Source organism: Salarias fasciatus, chromosome 14, assembly GCF_902148845.1.
Source record: "Salarias fasciatus chromosome 14, fSalaFa1.1, whole genome shotgun sequence".
In the NCBI taxonomy this organism is placed as follows: Eukaryota; Metazoa; Chordata; class Actinopteri; order Blenniiformes; family Blenniidae; genus Salarias; species Salarias fasciatus.
In genome coordinates this window covers 10620231-10627808 of record NC_043758.1, presented here as the reverse complement: position 1 = coordinate 10627808, position 7578 = coordinate 10620231, and the positions used below count along the sequence as shown (strand labels likewise).

The following is a 7578-nucleotide window of genomic DNA, read 5'->3' as shown; positions in this document are numbered from 1 at the left end:
CATGAAGAAGGAAGTGAATTTTAAATACAAGCTTTATTTGTCAGATATCATATAACATGACGTATTTTTGTGATATTTTTTCATTAGAATTTTTTTTAAAAATCTCTTTTTGTAACTTTTTATGCACAAGATCTGCGCTCCATCATTTTGTGTTTGCAAAACAAAACCAAAACAAGACTAAATGTGACAATTTCACGCAGCCTTCATGTAGCTAACAGTGCATACATATATTAGGTTTTTACCAGCACATACCCCGGGCATTTTATAGTTTTTGCTATGTTCATCTGAAGAAAGTAATGATTTCATTTACTAATCCCGTGTATAATAGATAGAAAAAATAAAAGCTTGGCCTTGGTAGAATTGGTAGACACACACAATAAGAATAATGATTCCACAGATTATTCCCATAATGTTCAGGGTCTTGGCAGTGCTCGATGCATCGGCAGCTTCTTGGAAATCTCCACAAGCATTGGCCGTGTCCACCTTAAAAAAGAAGAACAGAAAAATATATGGAAAGTGATCCAGCAGAAGTAATTACTCCAACAGAAGGAATGATTTAACAAATTTCAATTCAGTATTATAGTTCCATCTGATTTAATTAATGTTGAGTCGATTTCAATTCAGTTTAACTTACTTCAATTGAACTTACTTTAATTATTAGGATTCCATTCTAACTACTTCATGCTATGTAGAAACATGCACACAGCAGGTTGTGTAAGTTTCATAGCCACTGTCATATTACTCTCACTGGTCGTTGCAACTCTCTTTATCTGATAGATCAAAGTTTTGTGAGCCAGAGTGTCGTGAGCGTTACAGGGTTGTGGTTTCAAGCAACTAAAATCACTTTGTTAAACATCCCTCAAGGTACACAACAGGAACACTTTACTTTTGTGTATGCGTGTGTGTTTTCAGTTTTACATACAGTATGTGTGTGTGTGTGTGTGTGTGTGTGTGTGTGTGTGTGTGTGTGTGTGTGTGTGTGTGTGCGTGTGTGTGTGAATCTTGTTATGGACACCTAAAGCCCAAGAGCAACAGAGACCGGTGAAGATGAACCACCTACAGTAGGATGAAATATCGTTGTGGCTCTGGAAGACTGGAAAGTAATGATTAAAAAAAGAAGAATGACTCCACACACGATTCCCACGATGTTCAGTATTTTGGCAGTGCGGGATGCAGAAGCAGCTTCTGGTAATTGTCCAGATTCAACAGCCAGCGGAGGCCGTGACCCAAACCTTTATATTTCCTCTGGGTGTGGTTTCAGGTGCTGCTTTACTGTAACAGTGAGATGACTTTCCCACCGTGTCTTCTCTCAAATTTTAATGCTGAAAGAAAATTACAATAAAGAATTTTGATTTGTAGAATAACTGATTCAACAGAAGTCATCTTCTAGCACATTTCACTTCAGGATTGTAGTTTTTTGTGCAACTCTATTTTTCGGAGAGCAAATTGAAACTTTGTGCTCATTTTGTATCAGAATGTCAAACAGTGAAATTTTATATATTTTGTTATTAATAAACATAAACCATTATTACACTATATTTGCTTTAGATTTTAAGTCATGAAAAGCGATGCAGGATTGTTTGAGAAGCATCTATATTTGCAGCCTAATTTGCTGCAAACAACCAGCTTGTTTATACAAACCTCAGTGTAGTAATTCTGGCTTCATTTGATCTTGATTTTCAGTATGAATACAGACCACGACAGTCGGGCCTCGTGATCTTTCTGACTTCTTGGGTTTCAAGCAGAAGGTGTCAGAAAAGTTACCTCAAGGATAACTGGCTTGTGGCGGCCAAGCGGTCATAGCGACGTTGCTTTTTGATCGTTTGATGTCAGCTCTTCCTATCATTGTGAAGCAGAATTCATCAAGCGTTGGATTGTTCACCCACTCATAGGGAACGTGAGCTGGATTTAGACCATCGAGAGACAGGTCAGTTTTACCCTACGGATGATGTGTTGCTGCAATAGTGAACACAGTCACTTCTGGGCATCGAGAAAAGCCAACAGTTCCACCTGAGCAAGTGTAAGCAACTGAGGAAAGGAAAAGCTCCCTTTTAGAAGGAAGAAACCTTTGCAGAACCAGTCTCACAGCCTTTCTGCTATTCCAGTTGGGGTGAGGGGATAGAAAGAGAGAAAAGGAGAGGACGAACAGATTGATTTTCTGAATTAACGTAGTATTGCTCCAATGGCTGAGAGAGAGAGAGAGAGACAGATTGAAAGAGTCAGAAGGTTTCTTCACTTTTACATTCTGCGAAGTCAATTGTATCAAGTAATGAACTGAAAGTAGTGTTGAGACAATCAGTGTCAACATCTACATGATTGTTAAAGTTGCCCACGATAATGATTTTATGTGAACTCGGAACGAAATTCTGAACACTCAGATATAGATTCAGAATATGGAGCTGGGGATCAATACACTTTGATAAATCGAACTGGCTTCTGTGGTTTCCAGCTGGAGTTCATGAGGTTCAGAGTGAGACTTTCAAAGATTTGACATTATTCCCTCTTTAACCAGGTGTCTATGAGGTTTTGATAAATCAAAATTATGATCCGCTATCAGATCACTTATAAGTAAAGATTTGGAAACAAGAGATCAGATATTGAACAGTCCACATTTGACAAACCACTACTTTTGTTCTGCCGTCGATAATGTTTTAATTTTGAATACATTTCTTCGATTAACTCCTGTCCTGTGGCATTCATTTCGTCTTGAATAGAATAGTTGAGGATCAGACACAGTGTCTGAAGCAAAAACAAACAAGGTTTGGTTGTTGGAGGGTGACAGATGTGATGAAGCAACAGAGAAGAATCTGACGGTGTAGCTCCATCGGCCATATTTACATGCAAGATAAGTAACTTACTTCATCCAAAGGTTTTGAAAAATAAATTGATTTCTGTCAAGTGTTTCTGGCCAGGTACAGAGCAAAGTTTCATAAGAAATCATTGTAATCAATAAACAAAAATGCAGATATTAAATACAATTTTTATTGTGCCCAAAAACACATTGTATTTGTGATAACATTTTTTCATTAAATTTTTTTAAATGTCTTTTTTCGATGTTCCAAAACAATAAGAATAATGTGAGCATTTAATACAGCCTGTCATGTGACAGTGCATACATGTATTTGTTTTTTACCAGCACATACCACGGACATTTCATGATTCAAGCTAAGGAAAGACCTGAAAAAAGTAATGATACAAAGACTTGAGAACAGAGCATACAGACCCAGGTATAACCCAGGTATAACAGAAAGAAAAACAAAAGCTTGGGAATCAATACTTTATTGGTTCACTGTTTTAATTCCAAGAGTTTGAAGGTAATGGTTAAAGCAAGAAGAATGAACAAACACACGATTCCCACGATGTTCAGTATTTTGGTGGTGCGGGATGCAGAAGCAGCTTTTTGTAATTGTCCAGAAGCACTGGCCGATTTGACCTTCAAGAAAGATTCAAAATGACAATTAATCTCATACATTTTCAAAATGAAATGATCGAAGGACACAAAAGTTTAGCAATTGCAGTTGTAAACTTCTTCTTTTGCAAAATGTCTTCCAATGCAGTTGCAGAAAGTTTGAGACAAAAAAACCCCAAAGAAACCTCATTTTCAGAAAAACTGGTGTCTACCTTGTTGGAGTAGATCAGAGCAGCAAGTCCTAAAGCCAACCAGCAGCAGAGAGCGGTGAAGATGGACCATGCACGGTAGGTTGGGATATAGTCGTGGCTCTGGCCTGTTTCCATCGTGTCTCTCTGCTCGACGTCGAGTGGATGAGAGTTCAGTGTTTGCAGTGTGTCGATTCATCAGCCAGCGGAGGCTGTGACCCAAACCTTGATGTTTGTTCTGGGCGTGGTTTCAGGTGCTGCTTTAATGTAACAGTATGTTACACTGTGTTTTCTGCTGAAGTTTGTCTGTGAAATGAATAAAACACAGCAGGTTGCAGAAATCTTACAGCCGATTTCAATTACTCTCACTGTTTTCTGTCCCTCTGTTTTTCCGGTGGTTCAGAGCAGGTTTTGTGAGATAGTGAGGAGGATTACAGGCTCACTTTCTGTATGCAAAGGAAATGGTCACCTGACCATAACTTTATTTTCCCATGGCTGGAATCAGAAAGAATAGCAACAGCTAGAACCACAAACATCCTTTGTGCGTGTTTTTGACTGACACCGAGCTTGTTGATATGTACGGTATGTATCGTTTGTGTAGTAACTTCATTGTAGCTACAGGATTATCTGGTGTCCTGTAACTGTTTGGTCAAGGTAGAACGTGTGTTGTTTATAGACTATTAATTAGATTAAAAAGGAAAAAAGGCCCATCAAGACTTTCCACTCTTCCTTCGCTGTATATGATGTGTTTCCGTCAAAGTAGGTCACATTCATGACACCACAGACCACAGGATACAGACTGGGGGTGGGAGACGGTGTGTTGCTCATGTTGCTCAGTCATGACGTGTTGTACTGCAAAGTTTCCCCCTCACCGTGTTTCTTTCTTGTACTTTGTTGCATTTAAATCTTGTATTTACCTCACATGTACTGTAACAGATTGTGTTTCACTAACCTAAAGCTCTGGTTTATTTTTTAATAAACGTGTCTGTTAAAATTCTGCTGCATAAGTCCTTTTTTAGACACTCACACCCCCCCCCCCCCCAAAAAAAAATACAACTGTTTTGTTAAGTTGTTGTTGTCAAGTGTTAATACACAAAATCCATGTTCCATCATTTGCTGTTTGTAACACAGAAACTGAACCAATGAATGTGAGAATTTCACACAGCCTTTCACCTGACAGTGCATACATGTATTTGGTTTTGACCAGCACATACCCCGGGCATTTTATAGTTTTTGCTATGTTCATTTGAAGAAAGTAATGATTTCATTTACTAATCCCGTGTATAATAGATAGAAAAAATAAAATCTTGGCCTTGGCAGAATTGGTAGACACACACAAAAAGAATAATGATTCCACAGATTATTCCCATAATGTTCAGGGTCTTGGCAGTGCTCGATGCATCAGCAGCTTCTTGGAAATCTCTAGAAGCATTGGCCATGTCCACCTTAAAAAAGAAGAAGAGAAAAATATATAGAAAGTGATCCAGCAGAAGTAATTACTCCAACAGAAGGAATGATTTAACACATTTCAATTCAGTATTATAGTTCCATCTTTTTTAATTAATGTTGAGTCGATTTCAGTTCAATTGAACTTACTTTAATTATTTGTAATTCCATTCTAACTAATTAATGCTATGTAGAAACATGCACACAGCAGGTTGTGTAAGTTTCATAGCCACTGTCATATTACTCTCACTGGTCGTTGCAACTCTCTTTATCTGATAGATCAAAGTTTTGTGAGCCAGAGTGTCGTGAGTGTTACAGGGTTGTGGTTTCAAGCAACTAAAATCACTTTGTTAAACATCCCTCAAGGTACACAACAGGAACACTTTACTTTTGTGTATGCGTGTGTGTTTTCAGTTTTACATACAGTATGTATGTGTGCATGTGTGTGTGTGTGTGTGTGTGTGTGTGTGTGTGTGGTTCTTGTTATGGACACCTGTAGAAACTTTCTACTAGAAAGTAATAATACAAAACTTGTGAACAGAACATGCAGGCTTTTCCTCTATTTAATGATCCCAGGTAAAACAGATGGAAGAACAAAAGGTTGGGAATCAATAGGTTTTTTTGTCCAGAATTTTGGACTTTGACGTTCATGATAACAGCAAGAAGAAAAACTTAAGAACTGGTAATTACCTTGCAGTAGCAGATAACAGCAGCAATTCCTAAAGCCCAACAGCAACAGAGACCAGTGAAGATGAACCACCCACAGTAGGATGAAATATCGTTGTGGCTCTTGAAGACCAGTCTGGAAGACTGGAAAGTAATGATTAGAAGAAGAATGATTCCACACACGATTCCCACGATGTTCAGTATTTTGGCGGTGCGGGATGCAGAAGCAGCTTCTTGTAATTGTCCAGAAGCACTGGCCATTGTGACCTTAAAGAAAGATTCAAAATGACAATTAATCTCATATATCCGCATTTTCAAAATGAAATGACTGGAGGACACAAAAAAAAATAGCAATTGCAGTCGTAAACTTCTTCTTTTGCAAAATGTATTCCACAGAAAGTTTGAGACAAAAAACCCCAAAGAAACCTCATTTTTAGAAAAACTTAACAAATGGTGTCTACCTTGCTGGAGAAGATCAGAGCAACGATTCCTAAAGGCCAACAGCAACAGAGAGCGGTGAAGATGGACCACCCACAGTAGCTTGGGATTTCGCCGCGGCTCTGGCCTCTTTCCATCGTGTCTCTCTGCTCAGCGTTGAGTGGAAGAGAGTTCAGCCTTTGCAGCGTGTAGATTCAACAGCCAGCGGAGGTCGTGACCCAAACCTTTATATTTCCTCTGGGTGTGGTTTCAGGTGCTGCTTTACTGTAACAGTGAGATGACTTTCCCACCGTGTCTTCTGTCAAATTTTAACGCTGAAAGGAAATTAGATTAAAGAATTTTGATTTGTAGAATAACTGATTCAACAGAAGTCATCTTCTAGCACATTTCACTTCAGGATTGTAGTTTTTTGTGCAACTCTATTTTTTGGTGAGCAAATTGAAACTTTGTGCTCATTTTGTATCAGAATGTCAAACAGTGAAATTTTATATATTTTGTTATTAATAAACATAAACCATTATTACACTATATTTGCTTTAGATTTTAAGTCATGAAAAGCGACGCAGGATTGTTTGAGAAGCATCTATATTTGCAGCCTAATTTGCTGCAAACAACCAGCTTGTTTATACAAACCTCAGTGTAGTAATTCTGGCTTCATTTGATCTTCATTTTCAGTATGAATACAGACCACGACAGTCGGGCCTCATGATCTTTCTGACTTCTTGGGTTTCAAGCAGGAGGTGTCAGAAAAGTTACCACAAGGATAACTGGCTTGTGGCGGCCAAGCGGTCATAGCGACGTTGCTTTTTGATCGTTTGATGTCGGCTCTTCCCATCGTTGTGAAGCAGAATTCATCAAGCGTTGGATTGTTCACCCACTCATAGGGAACGTGAGCTGGGTTTAGACCATCGAGAGACAGGTCAGTTTTACCCTACGGATGATGTGTTGCTGCAATAGTGAACACAGTCACTTCTGGGTATCGAGAAAAGCCAACAGTTCCACCTGAGCAAGTGTAAGCAACTGTGGAAAGGAAAAGCTCCCTTTTAGAAGGAAGCAGCCTTTGCAGAACCAGTCTCACAGCCTTTCTGCTATTCCGGTTGGGGTGAGGGGATAGAAAGAGAGAAGAGGAGAGGACGAACAGATTGATTCTCTGAATTAACGTAGTATTGCTCCAATGGCTGAGAGAGAGAGAGAGATAGATTGAAAGAGTCAGTAGGTTTCTTCACTTTTACATTCTGCGAAGTCAATTGTATCAAGTAATGAACTGAAAGTAGTGTTGAGACAATCAGTGTCAACATCTACATGATTGTTAAAGTTGCCCACGATGATGATTTTATGTACATTACATTGTGTACATTACATTTCTTCCATTAACTCCTCATCTTGTGGCATTATAGTTGAAGGAACAAACTCGGTGTCTAAAGCAAAAAC

General features: G+C 38.7%; 1 long non-coding RNA gene across 1 annotated transcript; it reads right to left on the bottom strand.

The window, feature by feature from the left end:
- Positions 1-3012: 3012 nt before the first annotated feature.
- LOC115400906 (uncharacterized) lies at positions 3013-6315 on the bottom strand. The gene is made up of 4 exons (XR_003932835.1): positions 6171-6315; positions 5734-5976; positions 3622-5042; positions 3013-3433 (listed from the first exon to the last, which is right to left on the bottom strand). It is a non-coding gene; the product is annotated as an uncharacterized LOC115400906 (long non-coding RNA).
- Positions 6316-7578: the final 1263 nt, after the last annotated feature.